The sequence below is a fragment of the Natrix helvetica genome (assembly GCF_964273705.1).
Source record: "Natrix helvetica genome assembly, chromosome: 3".
NCBI classification, from domain to species: domain Eukaryota; kingdom Metazoa; phylum Chordata; class Lepidosauria; order Squamata; family Natricidae; genus Natrix; species Natrix helvetica.
Window position 1 is genome coordinate 78293472 of NC_138549.1, and position 26336 is coordinate 78319807.

A 26336-nucleotide genomic window follows, 5' to 3' on the forward strand; every position below is an offset into this window, starting at 1 on the left:
TCGGTTGGCAATATCCATTTTTCTGTACGGGTTCATGGGGAGCTAATCCTAACCCTAAGTTGGTTTTCCCCCTAATGGGATTTCCCCATGTATTTTACCAGGAAACGTGGATAAGGCAGGCAGGAAAAGTCTTGGGCCTCCTAAGCATACCGAAGTACTCTGAATCCGTTGGCAATATCCATGTTTCTGTACGGGTTCATGGGGAGCTAACCCTAACCCTAAGTTGGTTTTCCCCCCAATGGGATTTCCCCATGTATTTTACCAGGAAACGTGGATAAAGCAGGCAGGAAAAGTCTTTGGCCTCCTAAGCATACCGAAGTACTCTGAATCCGTTGGCAATATCCATGTTTCTGTACGGGTTCATGGGGAGCTAACCCTAACCCTAAGTGGGTTTTCCCCCCAATGGGATATCCCCATGTATTTTACCAGGAAACGTGGATAAGGCAGGCAGGAAAAGTCTTTGGCCTCCTAAGCATACCGAAGCGCTCTGAATCCGTTGGCAATATCTATTTTTCTGTACGGGTTCATGGGGAGCTAACCCTTACCCTAAGTGGGTTTTTCCCCCAATGGGATTTCCCCATGTATTTTACCAGGAAACGTGGATAAGCCAGGCAGGAAAAGTCTTTGGCCTCCTAAGCATACCGAAGCGCTCTGAATCCGTTGGCAATATCCATTTTTCTCTACGGGTTCATGGGGAGCTAACCCTAACCCTAAGTTGGTTTTCCCCCCAATGGGATTTCCCCATGTATTTTACCAGGAAATGTGGATAAGGCAGGCAGGAAAAGTCTTTGGCCTCCTAAGCATACCGAAGTACTCTGAATCCGTTGGCAATATCCATTTTTCTGTCCGGGTTCATGGGGAGCTAACCCTAACCTTAAGTGGGTTTTCCCCCCAATGGGATTTCCCCATGTATTTTACCAGGAAACGTGGATAAAGCAGGCAGGAAAAGTCTTTGGCGTCCTAAGCATACCGAAGCGCTCTGAATCCATTGGCAATATCCATTTTTCTGTACGGGTTCATGGGGAGCTAACCCTAACCCTAAGTGGGTTTTCCCCCCAATGGGATTTCCCCATGTATTTTACCAGGAAACGTGGATAAGGCAGGCAGGAAAAGTCTTTGGCCTCCTAAGCATACCGAAGAACTCTGAATCCGTTGGCAATATCCATTTTTCTGTACGGGTTCATAGGGAGCTAACCCTAACCCTAAGTGGGTTTTCCCCCCAATGGGATTTCCCCATGTATTTTACCAGGAAACATGGATAAGGCAGGCAAGAAAAGTCTTTGGCCTCCTAAGCATACTGAAGCGCTCTGAATCCGTTGGCAATATCCATTTTTCTGTACGGGTTCATGGGGAGCTAACCCTAACCCTAAGTTGGTTTTCCCCCCAATGGGATTTCCCCATGTATTTTACCAGGAAACGTGGATAAGGCAGGCAGGAAAAGTCTTTGGCCTCCTAAGCATACCGAAGTACTCTGAATCCGTTGGCAATATCCATGTTTCTGTACGGGTTCATGGGGAGCTAACCCTAACCCTAAGTGAGTTTTCCCCCCAATGGGATATCCCCATGTATTTTACCAGGAAACGTGGATAAGGCAGGCAGGAAAAGTCTTTGGCCTCCTAAGCATACCGAAGTACTCTGAATCCGTTGGCAATATCCATTTTTCTGTACGGGTTCATGGGGAGCTAACCCTAACCCTAAGTTGGTTTTCCCCCCAATGGGATTTCCCTATGTATTTTACCAGGAAACGTGGATAAGGCAGGTAGGAAAAGTCTTTGGCCTCCTAAGCATACCGAAGAACTCTGAATCCGTTGGCAATATCCATTTTTCTGTACGGGTTCATGGGGAGCTAACCCTAACCCTAAGTGGGTTTTCCCCCCAATGGGATTTCCCCATTTATTTTACCAGGAAACGTGGATAAGGCAGGCAGGAAAAGTCTTTGGCCTCCTAAGCATACCGAAGCGCTCTGAATCCGTTGGCAATATCCATTTTTCTGTACGGGTTCATGGGGAGCTATCCCTAACCCTAAGTTGGTTTTCCCCCCAATGGGATTTCCCCATGTATTTTACCAGGAAACGTGGATAAAGCAGGTAGGAAAAGTCTTTGGCCTCCTAAGCATACCGAAGTACTCTGAATCCGTTGGCAATGTCCATTTTTCTGTACAGGTTCATGAGCAGCTAACCCTAACCCTAAGTGGTTTTTCCCTCCAATGGGATTTCCCTATGTATTTTACCAGGAAACGTGGATAAGGCAGGTAGGAAAAGTCTTTGGCCTCCTAAGCATACCGAAGCGCTCTGAATCCGTTGGCAATATCCATTTTTCTGTACAGGTTCATGAGCAGCTAACCCTAACCCTAAGTGGGTTTTCCCCCCAATGGGATTTCCCCATGTATTTTACCAGGAAACGTGGATAAGGCAGGCAGGAAAAGTCTTTGGCCTCCTAAGCATACCGAAGTACTCTGAATCCGTTGGCAATATCCATTTTTCTGTACGGGTTCATGGGGAGCTAATCCTAACCCTAAGTGGGTTTTCCCCCCAATGGGATTTCCCCATGTATTTTACCAGGAAACGTGGATAAGGCAGGCAGGAAAAGTCTTTGGCCTCCTAAGCATACCGAAGTACTCTGAATCCGTTGGCGATGTCCATTTTTCTGTACGGGTTCATGGGGAGCTAACCCTAACCTTAAGTGGGTTTTTCCCACAATGGGATTTCCCCATGTATTTTACCAGGAAACGTGGATAAGGCAGGCAGGAAAAGTCTTGGGCCTCCTAAGCATACCGAAGCGCTTTGAATCCCTTGGCAATGTCCATTTTTCTGTACAGGTTCATGGGCAGCTATCCCTAACCCTAAGTGGGTTTTCCCCCCAATGGGATTTCCCCATGTATTTTACCAGGAAACGTGGATAAGGCAGGCAGGAAAAGTCTTTGGCCTCCTAAGCATACCGAAGTACTCTGAATCCGTTGGCAATATCCATTTTTCTGTACGGGTTCATGGGGAGCTAACCCTAACCCTAAGTTGGTTTTCCCCCTAATGGGATTTCCCCATGTATTTTACCAGGAAACGTGGATAAGGCAGGCAGGAAAAGTCTTTGGCCTCCTAAGCATACCGAAGTACTCTGAATCCGTTGGCAATATCCATTTTTCTGTACGGGTTCATGGGGAGCTAACCCTAACCCTAAGTTGGTTTTCCCCCCAATGGGATTTCCCTATGTATTTTACCAGGAAACGTGGATAAGGCAGGTAGGAAAAGTCTTTGGCCTCCTAAGCATACCGAAGAACTCTGAATCCGTTGGCAATATCCATTTTTCTGTACGGGTTCATGGGGAGCTAACCCTAACCCTAAGTGGGTTTTCCCCCCAATGGGATTTCCCCATTTATTTTACCAGGAAACGTGGATAAGGCAGGCAGGAAAAGTCTTTGGCCTCCTAAGCATACCGAAGCGCTCTGAATCCGTTGGCAATATCCATTTTTCTGTACGGGTTCATGGGGAGCTATCCCTAACCCTAAGTTGGTTTTCCCCCCAATGGGATTTCCCCATGTATTTTACCAGGAAACGTGGATAAAGCAGGTAGGAAAAGTCTTTGGCCTCCTAAGCATACCGAAGTACTCTGAATCCGTTGGCAATGTCCATTTTTCTGTACAGGTTCATGAGCAGCTAACCCTAACCCTAAGTGGTTTTTCCCTCCAATGGGATTTCCCTATGTATTTTACCAGGAAACGTGGATAAGGCAGGTAGGAAAAGTCTTTGGCCTCCTAAGCATACCGAAGCGCTCTGAATCCGTTGGCAATATCCATTTTTCTGTACAGGTTCATGAGCAGCTAACCCTAACCCTAAGTGGGTTTTCCCCCCAATGGGATTTCCCCATGTATTTTACCAGGAAACGTGGATAAGGCAGGCAGGAAAAGTCTTTGGCCTCCTAAGCATACCGAAGTACTCTGAATCCGTTGGCAATATCCATTTTTCTGTACGGGTTCATGGGGAGCTAATCCTAACCCTAAGTGGGTTTTCCCCCCAATGGGATTTCCCCATGTATTTTACCAGGAAACGTGGATAAGGCAGGCAGGAAAAGTCTTTGGCCTCCTAAGCATACCGAAGTACTCTGAATCCGTTGGCGATGTCCATTTTTCTGTACGGGTTCATGGGGAGCTAACCCTAACCTTAAGTGGGTTTTTCCCACAATGGGATTTCCCCATGTATTTTACCAGGAAACGTGGATAAGGCAGGCAGGAAAAGTCTTGGGCCTCCTAAGCATACCGAAGCGCTTTGAATCCCTTGGCAATGTCCATTTTTCTGTACAGGTTCATGGGCAGCTATCCCTAACCCTAAGTGGGTTTTCCCCCCAATGGGATTTCCCCATGTATTTTACCAGGAAACGTGGATAAGGCAGGCAGGAAAAGTCTTTGGCCTCCTAAGCATACCGAAGTACTCTGAATCCGTTGGCAATATCCATTTTTCTGTACGGGTTCATGGGGAGCTAACCCTAACCCTAAGTTGGTTTTCCCCCTAATGGGATTTCCCCATGTATTTTACCAGGAAACGTGGATAAGGCAGGCAGGAAAAGTCTTTGGCCTCCTAAGCATACCGAAGTACTCTGAATCCGTTGGCGATGTCCATTTTTCTGTACGGGTTCAAGGGGAGCTAACCCTAACCCTAAGTGGTTTTTCCCCCCAATGGGATTTCCCTATGTATTTTACCAGGAAACGTGGATAAGGCAGGCAGGAAAAGTCTTTGGCCTCCTAAGCATACCGAAGCGCTTTGCATCCGTTGGCAATATCCATGTTTCTGTACGGGTTCATGGGGAGCTAACCCTAACCCTAAGTGGTTTTTCCCCCCAATGGGATTTCCCTATGTATTTTACCAGGAAACGTGGATAAGGCAGGCAGGAAAAGTCTTTGGCCTCCTAAGCATACCGAAGCGCTTTGAATCCGTTGGCAATATCCATGTTTCTGTACGGGTTCATGGGGAGCTAACCCTAACCCTAAGTGGTTTTTCCCCCCAATGGGATTTCCCTATGTATTTTACCAGGAAACGTGGATAAGGCAGGCAGGAAAAGTCTTTGGCCTCCTAAGCATACCGAAGCGCTTTGAATCCGTTGGCAATATCCATGTTTCTGTACGGGTTCATGGGGAGCTAACCCTAACCCTAAGTGGGTTTTCCCCCCAATGGGATTTCCCTATGTATTTTACCAGGAAACGTGGATAAGGCAGGCAGGAAAAGTCTTTGGCCTCCTAAGCATACCGAAGCGCTTTGAATCCGTTGGCAATATCCATGTTTCTGTACGGGTTCATGGGGAGCTAACCCTAACCTTAAGTGGGTTTTCCCCACAATGGGATTTCCCCATGTATTTTACCAGGAAACGTGGATAAGGCAGGCAGGAAAAGTCTTGGGCCTCCTAAGCATACCGAAGCGCTTTGAATCCGTTGGCAATATCCGTTTTTCTGTACGGGTTCATGGGGAGCTAACCCTAACCCTAAGTTGGTTTTCCCCCTAATGGGATTTCCCCATGTATTTTACCAGGAAACGTGGATAAGGCAGGCAGGAAAAGGCTTTGGCCTCCTAAGCATACCGAAGTACTCTGAATCCGTTGGCAATATCCATGTTTCTGTACGGGTTCATGGGGAGCTAACCCTAACCCTAAGTGGGTTTTCCCCCCAATGGGATATCCCCATGTATTTTACCAGGAAACGTGGATAAGGCAGGCAGGAAAAGTCTTTGGCCTCCTAAGCATACCGAAGAACTCTGAATCCGTTGGCAATATCCATTTTTCTGTACGGGTTCATGGGGAGCTAACCCTAACCCTAAGTGGGTTTTCCCCCCAATGGGATTTCCCCATGTATTTTACCAGGAAACGTGGATAAGGCAGGCAGGAAGTCTTTGGCCTCCTAAGCATACCGAAGCGCTCTGAATCCGTTGGCAATATCCATTTTTCTGTACGGGTTCATGGGGAGCTAACCCTAACCCTAAGTTGGTTTTCCCCCCAATGGGATTTCCCCATGTATTTTACCAGGAAACGTGGATAAAGCAGGCAGGAAAAGTCTTTGGCCTCCTAAGCATACCGAAGCGCTCTGAATCCGTTGGCAATATCCATGTTTCTGTACGGGTTCATGGGGAGCTAACCCTAACCCTAAGTGGGTTTTCCCCCCAATGGGATATCCCCATGTATTTTACCAGGAAACGTGGATAAGGCAGGCAGGAAAAGTCTTTGGCCTCCTAAGCATACCGAAGTACTCTGAATCCGTTGGCAATGTCCATTTTTCTGTACAGGTTCATGAGCAGCTAACCCTAACCCTAAGTGGTTTTTCCCTCCAATGGGATTTCCCTATGTATTTTACCAGGAAACGTGGATAAGGCAGGTAGGAAAAATCTTTGGCCTCCTAAGCATACCGAAGCGCTCTGAATCCGTTGGCAATATCCATTTTTCTGTACAGGTTCATGAGCAGCTAACCCTAACCCTAAGTGGGTTTTCCCCCAAATGGGATATCCCCATGTATTTTACCAGGAAACGTGGATAAGTCAGGCAGGAAAAGTCTTTGGCCTCCTAAGCATACCGAAGTACTCTGAATCCGTTGGCAATGTCCATTTTTCTGTACGGGTTCATGGGGAGCTAATCCTAACCCTAAGTGGGTTTTCCCCCAAATGGGATATCCCCATGTATTTTACCAGGAAACGTGGATAAGTCAGGCAGGAAAAGTCTTTGGCCTCCTAAGCATACCGAAGTACTCTGAATCCGTTGGCAATGTCCATTTTTCTGTACAGGTTCATGAGCAGCTAACCCTAACCCTAAGTGGTTTTTCCCTCCAATGGGATTTCCCTATGTATTTTACCAGGAAACGTGTATAAGGCAGGCAGGAAAAGTCTTTGGCCTCCTAAGCATACCGAAGTACTCTGAATCGGTTGGCAATATCCATTTTTCTGTACGGGTTCATGGGGAGCTAATCCTAACCCTAAGTGGTTTTTCCCCCCAATGGGATATCCCCATGTATTTTACCAGGAAACGTGGATAAGGCAGGCAGGAAAAGTCTTTGGCCTCCTAAGCATACCGAAGTACTCTGAATCCGTTGGCAATGTCCATTTTTCTGTACAGGTTCATGAGCAGCTAACCCTAACCCTAAGTGGGTTTTCACCCCAATGGGATTTCCCCATGTATTTTACCAGGAAACGTGGATAAGGCAGGCAGGAAAAGTCTTTGGCCTCCTAAGCATACCGAAGTACTCTGAATCGGTTGGCAATATCCATTTTTCTGTACGGGTTCATGGGGAGCTAATCCTAACCCTAAGTTGGTTTTCCCCCTAATGGGATTTCCCCATGTATTTTACCAGGAAACGTGGATAAGGCAGGCAGGAAAAGTCTTGGGCCTCCTAAGCATACCGAAGTGCTCTGAATCCGTTGGCAATATCCATGTTTCTGTACGGGTTGATGGGGAGCTAACCCTAACCCTAAGTTGGTTTTCCCCCCAATGGGATTTCCCCATGTATTTTACCAGGAAACGTGGATAAAGCAGGCAGGAAAAGTCTTTGGCCTCCTAAGCATACCGAAGTGCTCTGAATCCGTTGGCAATATCCATGTTTCTGTACGGGTTCATGGGGAGCTAACCCTAACCCTAAGTGGGTTTTCCCCCCAATGGGATATCCCCATGTATTTTACCAGGAAACGTGGATAAGGCAGGCAGGAAAAGTCTTTGGCCTCCTAAGCATACCGAAGCGCTCTGAATCCGTTGGCAATATCCATGTTTCTGTACGGGTTCATGGGGAGCTAACCCTAACCCTAAGTGGGTTTTCCCCCCAATGGGATATCCCCATGTATTTTACCAGGAAACGTGGATAAGGCAGGCAGGAAAAGTCTTTGGCCTCCTAAGCATACCGAAGCGCTCTGAATCCGTTGGCAATATCCATTTTTCTGTACGGGTTCATGGGGAGCTAACCCTAACCCTAAGTTGGTTTTCCCCCCAATGGGATTTCCCCATGTTATTTTACCAGGAAACGTGGATAAGGCAGGCAGGAAAAGTCTTTGGCCTCCTAAGCATACCGAAGTACTCTGAATCCGTTGGCAATATCCATTTTTCTGTCCGGGTTCATGGGGAGCTAACCCTAACCTTAAGTGGGTTTTCCCCCCAATGGGATTTCCCCATGTATTTTACCAGGAAACGTGGATAAAGCAGGCAGGAAAAGTCTTTGGCGTCCTAAGCATACCGAAGCGCTCTGAATCCGTTGGCAATATCCATTTTTCTGTACGGGTTCATGGGGAGCTAACCCTAACCCTAAGTGGGTTTTCCCCCCAATGGGATTTCCCCATGTATTTTACCACGAAACGTGGATAAAGCAGGTAGGAAAAGTCTTTGGCCTCCTAAGCATACCGAAGTACTCTGAATCCGTTGGCAATGTCCATTTTTCTGTACAGGTTCATGAGCAGCTAACCCTAACCCTAAGTGGTTTTTCCCTCCAATGGGATTTCCCTATGTATTTTACCAGGAAACGTGGATAAGGCAGGTAGGAAAAGTCTTTGGCCTCCTAAGCATACCGAAGCGCTCTGAATCCGTTGGCAATATCCATTTTTCTGTACAGGTTCATGAGCAGCTAACCCTAACCCTAAGTGGGTTTTCCCCCCAATGGGATTTCCCCATGTATTTTACCAGGAAACGTGGATAAGGCAGGCAGGAAAAGTCTTTGGCCTCCTAAGCATACCGAAGTACTCTGAATCCGTTGGCAATATCCATTTTTCTGTACGGGTTCATGGGGAGCTAATCCTAACCCTAAGTGGGTTTTCCCCCCAATGGGATTTCCCCATGTATTTTACCAGGAAACGTGGATAAGGCAGGCAGGAAAAGTCTTTGGCCTCCTAAGCATACCGAAGTACTCTGAATCCGTTGGCGATGTCCATTTTTCTGTACGGGTTCATGGGGAGCTAACCCTAACCTTAAGTGGGTTTTTCCCACAATGGGATTTCCCCATGTATTTTACCAGGAAACGTGGATAAGGCAGGCAAGAAAAGTCTTGGGCCTCCTAAGCATACCGAAGCGCTTTGAATCCCTTGGCAATGTCCATTTTTCTGTACAGGTTCATGGGCAGCTATCCCTAACCCTAAGTGGGTTTTCCCCCCAATGGGATTTCCCCATGTATTTTACCAGGAAACGTGCATAAGGCAGGCAGGAAAAGTCTTTGGCCTCCTAAGCATACCGAAGTACTCTGAATCCGTTGGCAATATCCATTTTTCTGTACGGGTTCATGGGGAGCTAACCCTAACCCTAAGTTGGTTTTCCCCCTAATGGGATTTCCCCATGTATTTTACCAGGAAACGTGGATAAGGCAGGCAGGAAAAGTCTTTGGCCTCCTAAGCATACCGAAGTACTCTGAATCCGTTGGCGATGTCCATTTTTCTGTACGGGTTCAAGGGGAGCTAACCCTAACCCTAAGTGGTTTTTCCCCCCAATGGGATTTCCCTATGTATTTTACCAGGAAACGTGGATAAGGCAGGCAGGAAAAGTCTTTGGCCTCCTAAGCATACCGAAGCGCTTTGCATCCGTTGGCAATATCCATGTTTCTGTACGGGTTCATGGGGAGCTAACCCTAACCCTAAGTGGTTTTTCCCCCCAATGGGATTTCCCTATGTATTTTACCAGGAAACGTGGATAAGGCAGGCAGGAAAAGTCTTTGGCCTCCTAAGCATACCGAAGCGCTTTGAATCCGTTGGCAATATCCATGTTTCTGTACGGGTTCATGGGGAGCTAACCCTAACCCTAAGTGGTTTTTCCCCCCAATGGGATTTCCCTATGTATTTTACCAGGAAACGTGGATAAGGCAGGCAGGAAAAGTCTTTGGCCTCCTAAGCATACCGAAGCGCTTTGAATCCGTTGGCAATATCCATGTTTCTGTACGGGTTCATGGGGAGCTAACCCTAACCCTAAGTGGGTTTTCCCCCCAATGGGATTTCCCTATGTATTTTACCAGGAAACGTGGATAAGGCAGGCAGGAAAAGTCTTTGGCCTCCTAAGCATACCGAAGCGCTTTGAATCCGTTGGCAATATCCATGTTTCTGTACGGGTTCATGTGGAGCTAACCCTAACCTTAAGTGGGTTTTCCCCACAATGGGATTTCCCCATGTATTTTACCAGGAAACGTGGATAAGGCAGGCAGGAAAAGTCTTGGGCCTCCTAAGCATACCGAAGCGCTTTGAATCCGTTGGCAATATCCGTTTTTCTGTACGGGTTCATGGGGAGCTAACCCTAACCCTAAGTTGGTTTTCCCCCTAATGGGATTTCCCCATGTATTTTACCAGGAAACGTGGATAAGGCAGGCAGGAAAAGTCTTTGGCCTCCTAAGCATACCGAAGTACTCTGAATCCGTTGGCAATATCCATGTTTCTGTACGGGTTCATGGGGAGCTAACCCTAACCCTAAGTGGGTTTTCCCCCCAATGGGATATCCCCATGTATTTTACCAGGAAACGTGGATAAGGCAGGCAGGAAAAGTCTTTGGCCTCCTAAGCATACCGAAGTACTCTGAATCCGTTGGCAATATCCATTTTTCTGTACGGGTTCATGGGGAGCTAACCCTAACCCTAAGTTGGTTTTTCCCCCAATGGGATTTCCCTATGTATTTTACCAGGAAACGTGGATAAGGCAGGTAGGAAAAGTCTTTGGCCTCCTAAGCATACCGAAGAACTCTGAATCCGTTGGCAATATCCATTTTTCTGTACGGGTTCATGGGGAGCTAACCCTAACCCTAAGTGGGTTTTCCCCCCAATGGGATTTCCCCATGTATTTTACCAGGAAACGTGGATAAGGCAGGCAGGAAAAGTCTTTGGCCTCCTAAGCATACCGAAGCGCTCTGAATCCGTTGGCAATATCCATTTTTCTGTACGGGTTCATGGGGAGCTAACCCTAACCCTAAGTTGGTTTTCCCCCCAATGGGATTTCCCCATGTATTTTACCAGGAAACGTGGATAAGGCAGGCAGGAAAAGTCTTTGGCCTCCTAAGCATAGCGAAGTACTCTGAATCCGTTGGCAATATCCATTTTTCTGTACGGGTTCATGGGGAGCTAATCCTAACCCTAAGTGGGTTTTCCCCCAAATGGGATATCCCCATGTATTTTACCAGGAAACGTGGATAAGGCAGGCAGGAAAAGTCTTTGGCCTCCTAAGCATACCGAAGTACTCTGAATCCGTTGGCAATGTCCATTTTTCTGTACAGGTTCATGAGCAGCTAACCCTAACCCTAAGTGGGTTTTCCCCCCAATGGGATTTCCCCATGTATTTTACCAGGAAACGTGGATAAGGCAGGCAGGAAAAGTCTTTGGCCTCCTAAGCATACCAAAGGACTCTGAATCGGTTGGCAATATCCATTTTTCTGTACGGGTTCATGGGGAGCTAATCCTAACCCTAAGTTGGTTTTCCCCCTAATGGGATTTCCCCATGTATTTTACCAGGAAACGTGGATAAGGCAGGCAGGAAAAGTCTTGGGCCTCCTAAGCATACCGAAGTACTCTGAATCCGTTGGCAATATCCATGTTTCTGTACGGGTTCATGGGGAGCTAACCCTAACCCTAAGTTGGTTTTCCCCCCAATGGGATTTCCCCATGTATTTTACCAGGAAACGTGGATAAAGCAGGCAGGAAAAGTCTTTGGCCTCCTAAGCATACCGAAGTACTCTGAATCCGTTGGCAATATCCATGTTTCTGTACGGGTTCATGGGGAGCTAACCCTAACCCTAAGTGGGTTTTCCCCCCAATGGCATATCCCCATGTATTTTACCAGGAAACGTGGATAAGGCAGGCAGGAAAAGTCTTTGGCCTCCTAAGCATACCGAAGCGCTCTGAATCCGTTGGCAATATCCATTTTTCTGTACGGGTTCATGGGGAGCTAACCCTTACCCTAAGTGGGTTTTCCCCCCAATGGGATTTCCCCATGTATTTTACCAGGAAACGTGGATAAGCCAGGCAGGAAAAGTCTTTGGCCTCCTAAGCATACCGAAGCGCTCTGAATCCGTTGGCAATATCCATTTTTCTGTACGGGTTCATGGGGAGCTAACCCTAACCCTAAGTTGGTTTTCCCCCCAATGGGATTTCCCCATGTATTTTACCAGGAAACGTGGATAAAGCAGGCAGGAAAAGTCTTTGGCCTCCTAAGCATACCGAAGTACTCTGAATCCGTTGGCAATATCCATGTTTCTGTACGGGTTCATGGGGAGCTAACCCTAACCCTAAGTGGGTTTTCCCCCCAATGGGATATCCCCATGTATTTTACCAGGAAACGTGGATAAGGCAGGCAGGAAAAGTCTTTGGCCTCCTAAGCATACCGAAGCGCTCTGAATCCGTTGGCAATATCCATTTTTCTGTACGGGTTCATGGGGAGCTAACCCTAACCCTAAGTTGGTTTTCCCCCCAATGGGATTTCCCCATGTTATTTTACCAGGAAATGTGGATAAGGCAGGCAGGAAAAGTCTTTGGCCTCCTAAGCATACCGAAGTACTCTGAATCCGTTGGCAATATCCATTTTTCTGTCCGGGTTCATGGGGAGCTAACCCTAACCTTAAGTGGGTTTTCCCCCCAATGGGATTTCCCCATGTATTTTACCAGGAAACGTGGATAAAGCAGGCAGGAAAAGTCTTTGGCGTCCTAAGCATACCGAAGCGCTCTGAATCCATTGGCAATATCCATTTTTCTGTACGGGTTCATGGGGAGCTAACCCTAACCCTAAGTGGGTTTTCCCCCCAATGGGATTTCCCCATGTATTTTACCAGGAAACGTGGATAAGGCAGGCAGGAAAAGTCTTTGGCCTCCTAAGCATACCGAAGAACTCTGAATCCGTTGGCAATATCCATTTTTCTGTACGGGTTCATAGGGAGCTAACCCTAACCCTAAGTGGGTTTTCCCCCCAATGGGATTTCCCCATGTATTTTACCAGGAAACATGGATAAGGCAGGCAAGAAAAGTCTTTGGCCTCCTAAGCATACTGAAGCGCTCTGAATCCGTTGGCAATATCCATTTTTCTGTACGGGTTCATGGGGAGCTAACCCTAACCCTAAGTTGGTTTTCCCCCCAATGGGATTTCCCCATGTATTTTACCAGGAAACGTGGATAAGGCAGGCAGGAAAAGTCTTTGGCCTCCTAAGCATACCGAAGTACTCTGAATCCGTTGGCAATATCCATGTTTCTGTACGGGTTCATGGGGAGCTAACCCTAACCCTAAGTGAGTTTTCCCCCCAATGGGATATCCCCATGTATTTTACCAGGAAACGTGGATAAGGCAGGCAGGAAAAGTCTTTGGCCTCCTAAGCATACCGAAGTACTCTGAATCCGTTGGCAATATCCATTTTTCTGTACGGGTTCATGGGGAGCTAACCCTAACCCTAAGTTGGTTTTCCCCCCAATGGGATTTCCCTATGTATTTTACCAGGAAACGTGGATAAGGCAGGTAGGAAAAGTCTTTGGCCTCCTAAGCATACCGAAGAACTCTGAATCCGTTGGCAATATCCATTTTTCTGTACGGGTTCATGGGGAGCTAACCCTAACCCTAAGTGGGTTTTCCCCCCAATGGGATTTCCCCATTTATTTTACCAGGAAACGTGGATAAGGCAGGCAGGAAAAGTCTTTGGCCTCCTAAGCATACCGAAGCGCTCTGAATCCGTTGGCAATATCCATTTTTCTGTACGGGTTCATGGGGAGCTATCCCTAACCCTAAGTTGGTTTTCCCCCCAATGGGATTTCCCCATGTATTTTACCAGGAAACGTGGATAAGGCAGGCAGGAAAAGTCTTTGGCCTCCTAAGCATACCGAAGTACTCTGAATCCGTTGGCAATATCCATGTTTCTGTACGGGTTCATGGGGAGCTAACCCTAACCCTAAGTGGGTTTTCCCCCCAATGGGATATCCCCATGTATTTTACCAGGAAATGTGGATAAGGCAGGCAGGAAAAGTCTTTGGCCTCCTAAGCATACCGAAGTACTCTGAATCCGTTGGCAATATCCATTTTTCTGTACGGGTTCATGGGGAGCTAACCCTAACCCTAAGTTGGTTTTTCCCCCAATGGGATTTCCCTATGTATTTTACCAGGAAACGTGGATAAGGCAGGTAGGAAAAGTCTTTGGCCTCCTAAGCATACCGAAGAACTCTGAATCCGTTGGCAATATCCATTTTTCTGTACGGGTTCATGGGGAGCTAACCCTAACCCTAAGTGGGTTTTCCCCCCAATGGGATTTCCCCATGTATTTTACCAGGAAACGTGGATAAGGCAGGCAGGAAAAGTCTTTGGCCTCCTAAGCATACCGAAGCGCTCTGAATCCGTTGGCAATATCCATTTTTCTGTACGGGTTCATGGGGAGCTAACCCTAACCCTAAGTTGGTTTTCCCCCCAATGGGATTTCCCCATGTATTTTACCAGGAAACGTGGATAAGGCAGGCAGGAAAAGTCTTTGGCCTCCTAAGCATAGCGAAGTACTCTGAATCCGTTGGCAATATCCATTTTTCTGTACGGGTTCATGGGGAGCTAATCCTAACCCTAAGTTGGTTTTCCCCCTAATGGGATTTCCCCATGTATTTTACCAGGAAACGTGGATAAGGCAGGCAGGAAAAGTCTTGGGCCTCCTAAGCATACCAAAGGACTCTGAATCGGTTGGCAATATCCATTTTTCTGTACGGGTTCATGGGGAGCTAATCCTAACCCTAAGTTGGTTTTCCCCCTAATGGGATTTCCCCATGTATTTTACCAGGAAACGTGGATAAGGCAGGCAGGAAAAGTCTTGGGCCTCCTAAGCATACCGAAGTACTCTGAATCCGTTGGCAATATCCATGTTTCTGTACGGGTTCATGGGGAGCTAACCCTAACCCTAAGTTGGTTTTCCCCCCAATGGGATTTCCCCATGTATTTTACCAGGAAACGTGGATAAAGCAGGCAGGAAAAGTCTTTGGCCTCCTAAGCATACCGAAGTACTCTGAATCCGTTGGCAATATCCATTTTTCTGTACGGGTTCATGGGGAGCTAACCCTTACCCTAAGTGGGTTTTCCCCCCAATGGGATTTCCCCATGTATTTTACCAGGAAACGTGGATAAGCCAGGCAGGAAAAGTCTTTGGCCTCCTAAGCATACCGAAGCGCTCTGAATCCGTTGGCAATATCCATTTTTCTGTACGGGTTCATGGGGAGCTAACCCTAACCCTAAGTTGGTTTTCCCCCCAATGGGATTTCCCCATGTATTTTACCAGGAAACGTGGATAAAGCAGGCAGGAAAAGTCTTTGGCCTCCTAAGCATACCGAAGTACTCTGAATCCGTTGGCAATATCCATGTTTCTGTACGGGTTCATGGGGAGCTAACCCTAACCCTAAGTGGGTTTTCCCCCCAATGGGATATCCCCATGTATTTTACCAGGAAACGTGGATAAGGCAGGCAGGAAAAGTCTTTGGCCTCCTAAGCATACCGAAGCGCTCTGAATCCGTTGGCAATATCCATTTTTCTGTACGGGTTCATGGGGAGCTAACCCTAACCCTAAGTTGGTTTTCCCCCCAATGGGATTTCCCCATGTTATTTTACCAGGAAATGTGGATAAGGCAGGCAGGAAAAGTCTTTGGCCTCCTAAGCATACCGAAGTACTCTGAATCCGTTGGCAATATCCATTTTTCTGTCCGGGTTCATGGGGAGCTAACCCTAACCTTAAGTGGGTTTTCCCCCCAATGGGATTTCCCCATGTATTTTACCAGGAAACGTGGATAAAGCAGGCAGGAAAAGTCTTTGGCGTCCTAAGCATACCGAAGCGCTCTGAATCCATTGGCAATATCCATTTTTCTGTACGGGTTCATGGGGAGCTAACCCTAACCCTAAGTGGGTTTTCCCCCCAATGGGATTTCCCCATGTATTTTACCAGGAAACGTGGATAAGGCAGGCAGGAAAAGTCTTTGGCCTCCTAAGCATACCGAAGAACTCTGAATCCGTTGGCAATATCCATTTTTCTGTACGGGTTCATAGGGAGCTAACCCTAACCCTAAGTGGGTTTTCCCCCCAATGGGATTTCCCCATGTATTTTACCAGGAAACATGGATAAGGCAGGCAAGAAAAGTCTTTGGCCTCCTAAGCATACTGAAGCGCTCTGAATCCGTTGGCAATATCCATTTTTCTGTACGGGTTCATGGGGAGCTAACCCTAACCCTAAGTTGGTTTTCCCCCCAATGGGATTTCCCCATGTATTTTACCAGGAAACGTGGATAAGGCAGGCAGGAAAAGTCTTTGGCCTCCTAAGCATACCGAAGTACTCTGAATCCGTTGGCAATATCCATGTTTCTGTACGGGTTCATGGGGAGCTAACCCTAACCCTAAGTGAGTTTTCCCCCCAATGGGATATCCCCATGTATTTTACCAGGAAACGTGGATAAGGCAGGCAGGAAAAGTCTTTGGCCTCCTAAGCATACCGAAGTACTCTGAATCCGTTGGCAATATCCATTTTTCTGTACGGGTTCATGGGGAGCTAACCCTAACCCTAAGTTGGTTTTCCCCCCAATGGGATTTCCCTATGTATTTTACCAGGAAACGTGGATAAGGCAGGTAGGAAAAGTCTTTGGCCTCCTAAGCATACCGAAGAACTCTGAATCCGTTGGCAATATCCATTTTTCTGTACGGGTTCATGGGGAGCTAACCCTAACCCTAAGTGGGTTTTCCCCCCAATGGGATTTCCCCATTTATTTTACCAGGAAACGTGGATAAGGCAGGCAGGAAAAGTCTTTGGCCTCCTAAGCATACCGAAGCGCTCTGAATCCGTTGGCAATATCCATTTTTCTGTACGGGTTCATGGGGAGCTAACCCTAACCTTAAGTGGGTTTTCCCCCCAATGGGATTTCCCCATGTATTTTACCAGGAAACGTGGATAAAGCAGGCAGGAAAAGTCTTTGGCGTCCTAAGCATACCGAAGCGCTCTGAATCCATTGGCAATATCCATTTTTCTGTACGGGTTCATGGGGAGCTAACCCTAACCCTAAGTGGGTTTTCCCCCCAATGGGATTTCCCCATGTATTTTACCAGGAAACGTGGATAAGGCAGGCAGGAAAAGTCTTTGGCCTCCTAAGCATACCGAAGAACTCTGAATCCGTTGGCAATATCCATTTTTCTGTACGGGTTCATAGGGAGCTAACCCTAACCCTAAGTGGGTTTTCCCCCCAATGGGATTTCCCCATGTATTTTACCAGGAAACATGGATAAGGCAGGCAAGAAAAGTCTTTGGCCTCCTAAGCATACTGAAGCGCTCTGAATCCGTTGGCAATATCCATTTTTCTGTACGGGTTCATGGGGAGCTAACCCTAACCCTAAGTTGGTTTTCCCCCCAATGGGATTTCCCCATGTATTTTACCAGGAAACGTGGATAAGGCAGGCAGGAAAAGTCTTTGGCCTCCTAAGCATACCGAAGTACTCTGAATCCGTTGGCAATATCCATGTTTCTGTACGGGTTCATGGGGAGCTAACCCTAACCCTAAGTGAGTTTTCCCCCCAATGGGATATCCCCATGTATTTTACCAGGAAACGTGGATAAGGCAGGCAGGAAAAGTCTTTGGCCTCCTAAGCATACCGAAGTACTCTGAATCCGTTGGCAATATCCATTTTTCTGTACGGGTTCATGGGGAGCTAACCCTAACCCTAAGTTGGTTTTCCCCCCAATGGGATTTCCCTATGTATTTTACCAGGAAACGTGGATAAGGCAGGTAGGAAAAGTCTTTGGCCTCCTAAGCATACCGAAGAACTCTGAATCCGTTGGCAATATCCATTTTTCTGTACGGGTTCATGGGGAGCTAACCCTAACCCTAAGTGGGTTTTCCCCCCAATGGGATTTCCCCATTTATTTTACCAGGAAACGTGGATAAGGCAGGCAGGAAAAGTCTTTGGCCTCCTAAGCATACCGAAGCGCTCTGAATCCGTTGGCAATATCCATTTTTCTGTACGGGTTCATGGGGAGCTATCCCTAACCCTAAGTTGGTTTTCCCCCCAATGGGATTTCCCCATGTATTTTACCAGGAAACGTGGATAAAGCAGGTAGGAAAAGTCTTTGGCCTCCTAAGCATACCGAAGTACTCTGAATCCGTTGGCAATGTCCATTTTTCTGTACAGGTTCATGAGCAGCTAACCCTAACCCTAAGTGGTTTTTCCCTCCAATGGGATTTCCCTATGTATTTTACCAGGAAACGTGGATAAGGCAGGTAGGAAAAGTCTTTGGCCTCCTAAGCATACCGAAGCGCTCTGAATCCGTTGGCAATATCCATTTTTCTGTACAGGTTCATGAGCAGCTAACCCTAACCCTAAGTGGGTTTTCCCCCCAATGGGATTTCCCCATGTATTTTACCAGGAAACGTGGATAAGGCAGGCAGGAAAAGTCTTTGGCCTCCTAAGCATACCGAAGTACTCTGAATCCGTTGGCAATATCCATTTTTCTGTACGGGTTCATGGGGAGCTAATCCTAACCCTAAGTGGGTTTTCCCCCCAATGGGATTTCCCCATGTATTTTACCAGGAAACGTGGATAAGGCAGGCAGGAAAAGTCTTTGGCCTCCTAAGCATACCGAAGTACTCTGAATCCGTTGGCGATGTCCATTTTTCTGTACGGGTTCATGGGGAGCTAACCCTAACCTTAAGTGGGTTTTTCCCACAATGGGATTTCCCCATGTATTTTACCAGGAAACGTGGATAAGGCAGGCAGGAAAAGTCTTGGGCCTCCTAAGCATACCGAAGCGCTTTGAATCCCTTGGCAATGTCCATTTTTCTGTACAGGTTCATGGGCAGCTATCCCTAACCCTAAGTGGGTTTTCCCCCCAATGGGATTTCCCCATGTATTTTACCAGGAAACGTGGATAAGGCAGGCAGGAAAAGTCTTTGGCCTCCTAAGCATACCGAAGTACTCTGAATCCGTTGGCAATATCCATTTTTCTGTACGGGTTCATGGGGAGCTAACCCTAACCCTAAGTTGGTTTTCCCCCTAATGGGATTTCCCCATGTATTTTACCAGGAAACGTGGATAAGGCAGGCAGGAAAAGTCTTTGGCCTCCTAAGCATACCGAAGTACTCTGAATCCGTTGGCGATGTCCATTTTTCTGTACGGGTTCAAGGGGAGCTAACCCTAACCCTAAGTGGTTTTTCCCCCCAATGGGATTTCCCTATGTATTTTACCAGGAAACGTGGATAAGGCAGGCAGGAAAAGTCTTTGGCCTCCTAAGCATACCGAAGCGCTTTGCATCCGTTGGCAATATCCATGTTTCTGTACGGGTTCATGGGGAGCTAACCCTAACCCTAAGTGGTTTTTCCCCCCAATGGGATTTCCCTATGTATTTTACCAGGAAACGTGGATAAGGCAGGCAGGAAAAGTCTTTGGCCTCCTAAGCATACCGAAGCGCTTTGAATCCGTTGGCAATATCCATGTTTCTGTACGGGTTCATGGGGAGCTAACCCTAACCCTAAGTGGTTTTTCCCCCCAATGGGATTTCCCTATGTATTTTACCAGGAAACGTGGATAAGGCAGGCAGGAAAAGTCTTTGGCCTCCTAAGCATACCGAAGCGCTTTGAATCCGTTGGCAATATCCATGTTTCTGTACGGGTTCATGGGGAGCTAACCCTAACCCTAAGTGGGTTTTCCCCCCAATGGGATTTCCCTATGTATTTTACCAGGAAACGTGGATAAGGCAGGCAGGAAAAGTCTTTGGCCTCCTAAGCATACCGAAGCGCTTTGAATCCGTTGGCAATATCCATGTTTCTGTACGGGTTCATGGGGAGCTAACCCTAACCTTAAGTGGGTTTTCCCCACAATGGGATTTCCCCATGTATTTTACCAGGAAACGTGGATAAGGCAGGCAGGAAAAGTCTTGGGCCTCCTAAGCATACCGAAGCGCTTTGAATCCGTTGGCAATATCCGTTTTTCTGTACGGGTTCATGGGGAGCTAACCCTAACCCTAAGTTGGTTTTCCCCCTAATGGGATTTCCCCATGTATTTTACCAGGAAACGTGGATAAGGCAGGCAGGAAAAGGCTTTGGCCTCCTAAGCATACCGAAGTACTCTGAATCCGTTGGCAATATCCATGTTTCTGTACGGGTTCATGGGGAGCTAACCCTAACCCTAAGTGGGTTTTCCCCCCAATGGGATATCCCCATGTATTTTACCAGGAAACGTGGATAAGGCAGGCAGGAAAAGTCTTTGGCCTCCTAAGCATACCGAAGTACTCTGAATCCGTTGGCAATATACATTTTTCTGTACGGGTTCATGGGGAGCTAACCCTAACCCTAAGTTGGTTTTTCCCCCAATGGGATTTCCCTATGTATTTTACCAGGAAACGTGGATAAGGCAGGTAGGAAAAGTCTTTGGCCTCCTAAGCATACCGAAGAACTCTGAATCCGTTGGCAATATCCATTTTTCTGTACGGGTTCATGGGGAGCTAACCCTAACCCTAAGTGGGTTTTCCCCCCAATGGGATTTCCCCATGTATTTTACCAGGAAACGTGGATAAGGCAGGCAGGAAAAGGCTTTGGCCTCCTAAGCATACCGAAGCGCTCTGAATCCGTTGGCAATATCCATTTTTCTGTACGGGTTCATGGGGAGCTAACCCTAACCCTAAGTTGGTTTTCCCCCCAATGGGATTTCCCCATGTATTTTACCAGGAAACGTGGATAAAGCAGGCAGGAAAAGTCTTTGGCCTCCTAAGCATACCGAAGCGCTCTGAATCCGTTGGCAATATCCATGTTTCTGTACGGGTTCATGGGGAGCTAACCCTAACCCTAAGTGGGTTTTCCCCCCAATGGGATATCCCCATGTATTTTACCAGGAAACGTGGATAAGGCAGGCAGGAAAAGTCTTTGGCCTCCTAAGCATACCGAAGTACTCTGAATCCGTTGGCAATGTCCATTTTTCTGTACAGGTTCATGAGCAGCTAACCCTAACCCTAAGTGGTTTTTCCCTCCAATGGGATTTCCCTATGTATTTTACCAGGAAACGTGGATAAGGCAGGTAGGAAAAATCTTTGGCCTCCTAAGCATACCGAAGCGCTCTGAATCCGTTGGCAATATCCATTTTTCTGTACAGGTTCATGAGCAGCTAACCCTAACCCTAAGTGGGTTTTCCCCCCAATGGGATTTCCCCATGTATTTTACCAGGAAACGTGGATAAGGCAGGCAGGAAAAGGCTTTGGCCTCCTAAGCATACCGAAGCGCTCTGAATCCGTTGGCAATATCCATTTTTCTGTACGGGTTCATGGGGAGCTAACCCTAACCCTAAGTTGGTTTTCCCCCCAATGGGATTTCCCCATGTATTTTACCAGGAAACGTGGATAAAGCAGGCAGGAAAAGTCTTTGGCCTCCTAAGCATACCGAAGCGCTCTGAATCCGTTGGCAATATCCATGTTTCTGTACGGGTTCATGGGGAGCTAACCCTAACCCTAAGTGGGTTTTCCCCCCAATGGGATATCCCCATGTATTTTACCAGGAAACGTGGATAAGGCAGGCAGGAAAAGTCTTTGGCCTCCTAAGCATACCGAAGTACTCTGAATCCGTTGGCAATGTCCATTTTTCTGTACAGGTTCATGAGCAGCTAACCCTAACCCTAAGTGGTTTTTCCCTCCAATGGGATTTCCCTATGTATTTTACCAGGAAACGTGGATAAGGCAGGTAGGAAAAATCTTTGGCCTCCTAAGCATACCGAAGCGCTCTGAATCCGTTGGCAATATCCATTTTTCTGTACAGGTTCATGAGCAGCTAACCCTAACCCTAAGTGGGTTTTCCCCCCAATGGGATTTCCCCATGTATTTTACCAGGAAACGTGGATAAGGCAGGCAGGAAAAGTCTTTGGCCTCCTAAGCATACCGAAGTACTCTGAATCCGTTGGCAATATCCATTTTTCTGTACGGGTTCATGGGGAGCTAACCCTAACCCTAAGTTGGTTTTTCCCCCAATGGGATTTCCCTATGTATTTTACCAGGAAACGTGGATAAGGCAGGTAGGAAAAGTCTTTGGCCTCCTAAGCATACCGAAGAACTCTGAATCCTTTGGCAATATCCATTTTTCTGTACGGGTTCATGGGGAGCTAACCCTAACCCTAAGTGGGTTTTCCCCCCAATGGGATTTCCCCATGTATTTTACCAGGAAACGTGGATAAGGCAGGCAGGAAAAGTCTTTGGCCTCCTAAGCATACCGAAGCGCTCTGAATCCGTTGGCAATATCCATTTTTCTGTACGGGTTCATGGGGAGCTAACCCTAACCCTAAGTTGGTTTTCCCCCCAATGGGATTTCCCCATGTATTTTACCAGGAAACGTGGATAAAGCAGGCAGGAAAAGTCTTTGGCCTCCTAAGCATACCGAAGCGCTCTGAATCCGTTGGCAATATCCATGTTTCTGTACGGGTTCATGGGGAGCTAACCCTAACCCTAAGTGGGTTTTCCCCCCAATGGGATATCCCCATGTATTTTACCAGGAAACGTGGATAAGGCAGGCAGGAAAAGTCTTTGGCCTCCTAAGCATACCGAAGTACTCTGAATCCGTTGGCAATGTCCATTTTTCTGTACAGGTTCATGAGCAGCTAACCCTAACCCTAAGTGTTTTTTCCCTCCAATGGGATTTCCCTATGTATTTTACCAGGAAACGTGGATAAGGCAGGTAGGAAAAATCTTTGGCCTCCTAAGCATACCGAAGCGCTCTGAATCTGTTGGCAATATCCATTTTTCTGTACAGGTTCATGAGCAGCTAACCCTAACCCTAAGTGGGTTTTCCCCCCAATGGGATTTCCCCATGTATTTTACCAGGAAACGTGGATAAGGCAGGCAGGAAAAGTCTTTGGCCTCCTAAGCATACCGAAGTACTCTGAATCCGTTGGCAATATCCATTTTTCTGTACGGGTTCATGGGGAGCTAATCCTAACCCTAAGTGGGTTTTCCCCCCAATGGGATTTCCCCATGTATTTTACCAGGAAAAGTGGATAAGGCAGGCAGGAAAAGTCTTTGGCCTCCTAAGCATACCGAAGTACTCTGAATCCGTTGGCGATGTCCATTTTTCTGTACGGGTTCATGGGGAGCTAACCCTAACCTTAAGTTGGTTTTCCCCCTAATGGGATTTCCCCATGTATTTTACCAGGAAACGTGGATAAGGCAGGCAGGAAAAGTCTTTGGCCTCCTAAGCATACCGAAGTACTCTGAATCCGTTGGCGATGTCCATTTTTCTGTACGGGTTCATGGGGAGCTAACCCTAACCTTTAATGGGTTTTTCCCACAATGGGATTTCCCCATGTATTTTACCAGGAAACGTGGATAAGGCAGGCAGGAAAAGTCTTGGGCCTCCTAAGCATACCAAAGCGCTTTGAATCCCTTGGCAATGTCCATTTTTCTGTACAGGTTCATGGGCAGCTATCCCTAACCCTAAGTGGGTTTTCCCCCCAATGGGATTTCCCCATGTATTTTACCAGGAAACGTGGATAAGGCAGGCAGGAAAAGTCTTTGGCCTCCTAAGCATACCGAAGTACTCTGAATCCGTTGGCAATATCCATTTTTCTGTACGGGTTCATGGGGAGCTAACCCTAACCTTAAGTGGGTTTTCCCCCCAATGGGATTTCCCCATGTATTTTACCAGGAAACGTGGATAAGGCAGGCAGGAAAAGTCTTTGGCCTCCTAAGCATACCGAAGTACTCTGAATTCGTTGGCAATCTCCATTTTTCTGTACGGGTTCATGGGGAGCTAACCCTAACCCTAAGTGGGTTTTCCCCCTAATGGGATTTCCCCATGTATTTTACCAGGAAACGTGGATAAAGCAGGCAGGAAAAGTCTTTGGCCTCCTAAGCATACCGAAGCGCTCTGAATCCGTTGGCAATATCCATTTTTCTGTACGGGTTCATGGGGAGCTAACCCTAACCCTAAGTTGGTTTTCCCCCTAATGGGATTTCCCCATGTATTTTACCAGGAAACGTGGATAAGGCAGGCAGGAAAAGTCTTTGGCCTCCTAAGCATACCGAAGTACTCTGAATCCGTTGGCAATATCCATTTTTCTGTACGGGTTCATGGGGAGCTAATCCTAACCCTAAGTGGGTTTTCCCCCCAATGGGATTTCCCCATGTATTTTACCAGGAAACGTGGATAAAGCAGGCAGGAAAAGTCTTGGGCCTCCTAAGCATACCGAAGCGCTTTGAATCCCTTGGCAATGTCCATTTTTCTGTACAGGTTCATGGGCAGCTATCCCTAACCCTAAGTTGGTTTTCCCCCCAATGGGATTTCCCCATGTATTTTACCAGGAAACGTGGATAAGGCAGGCAGGAAAAGTCTTTGGCCTCCTAAGCATACCGAAGTACTCTGAATCCGTTGGCAATATCCATTTTTCTGTACGGGTTCATGGGGAGCTAACCCTAACCCTAAGTTGGTTTTTCCCCCAATGGGATTTCCCTATGTATTTTACCAGGAAACGTGGATAAGGCAGGTAGGAAAAGTCTTTGGCCTCCTAAGCATACCGAAGAACTCTGAATCCGTTGGCAATATCCATTTTTCTGTACGGGTTCATGGGGAGCTAACCCTAACCCTAAGTGGGTTTTCCCCCCAATGGGATTTCCCCATGTATTTTACCAGGAAACGTGGATAAGGCAGGCAGGAAAAGTCTTTGGCCTCCTAAGCATACCGAAGCGCTCTGAATCCGTTGGCAATATCCATTTTTCTGTACGGGTTCATGGGGAGCTAACCCTAACCCTAAGTTGGTTTTCCCCCCAATGGGATTTCCCCATGTATTTTACCAGGAAACGTGGATAAAGCAGGCAGGAAAAGTCTTTGGCCTCCTAAGCATACCGAAGCGCTCTGAATCCGTTGGCAATATCCATGTTTCTGTACGGGTTCATGGGGAGCTAACCCTAACCCTAAGTGGGTTTTCCCCCCAATGGGATATCCCCATGTATTTTACCAGGAAACGTGGATAAGGCAGGCAGGAAAAGTCTTTGGCCTCCTAAGCATACCGAAGTACTCTGAATCCGTTGGCAATGTCCATTTTTCTGTACAGGTTCATGAGCAGCTAACCCTAACCCTAAGTGGTTTTTCCCTCCAATGGGATTTCCCTATGTATTTTACCAGGAAACGTGGATAAGGCAGGTAGGAAAAATCTTTGGCCTCCTAAGCATACCGAAGCGCTCTGAATCCGTTGGCAATATCCATTTTTCTGTACAGGTTCATGAGCAGCTAACCCTAACCCTAAGTGGGTTTTCCCCCCAATGGGATTTCCCCATGTATTTTACCAGGAAACGTGGATAAGGCAGGCAGGAAAAGTCTTTGGCCTCCTAAGCATACCGAAGTACTCTGAATCCGTTTTCAATATCCATTTTTCTGTACGGGTTCATGGGGAGCTAACCCTAACCCTAAGTTGGTTTTTCCCCCAATGGGATTTCCCTATGTGTTTTACCAGGAAACGTGGATAAGGCAGGTAGGAAAAGTCTTTGGCCTCCTAAGCATACCGAAGAACTCTGAATCCGTTGGCAATATCCATTTTTCTGTACGGGTTCATGGGGAGCTAACCCTAACCCTAAGTGGGTTTTCCCCCCAATGGGATTTCCCCATGTATTTTACCAGGAAACGTGGATAAGGCAGGCAGGAAAAGTCTTTGGCCTCCTAAGCATACCGAAGCGCTCTGAATCCGTTGGCAATATCCATTTTTCTGTACGGGTTCATGGGGAGCTAACCCTAACCCTAAGTTGGTTTTCCCCCCAATGGGATTTCCCCATGTATTTTACCAGGAAACGTGGATAAAGCAGGCAGGAAAAGTCTTTGGCCTCCTAAGCATACCGAAGCGCTCTGAATCCGTTGGCAATATCCATGTTTCTGTACGGGTTCATGGGGAGCTAACCCTAACCCTAAGTGGGTTTTCCCCCCAATGGGATATCCCCATGTATTTTACCAGGAAACGTGGATAAGGCAGGCAGGAAAAGTCTTTGGCCTCCTAAGCATACCGAAGTACTCTGAATCCGTTGGCAATGTCCATTTTTCTGTACAGGTTCATGAGCAGCTAACCCTAACCCTAAGTGGTTTTTCCCTCCAATGGGATTTCCCTATGTATTTTACCAGGAAACGTGGATAAGGCAGGTAGGAAAAATCTTTGGCCTCCTAAGCATACCGAAGCGCTCTGAATCTGTTGGCAATATCCATTTTTCTGTACAGGTTCATGAGCAGCTAACCCTAACCCTAAGTGGGTTTTCCCCCCAATGGGATTTCCCCATGTATTTTACCAGGAAACGTGGATAAGGCAGGCAGGAAAAGTCTTTGGCCTCCTAAGCATACCGAAGTACTCTGAATCCGTTGGCAATATCCATTTTTCTGTACGGGTTCATGGGGAGCTAATCCTAACCCTAAGTGGGTTTTCCCCCCAATGGGATTTCCCCATGTATTT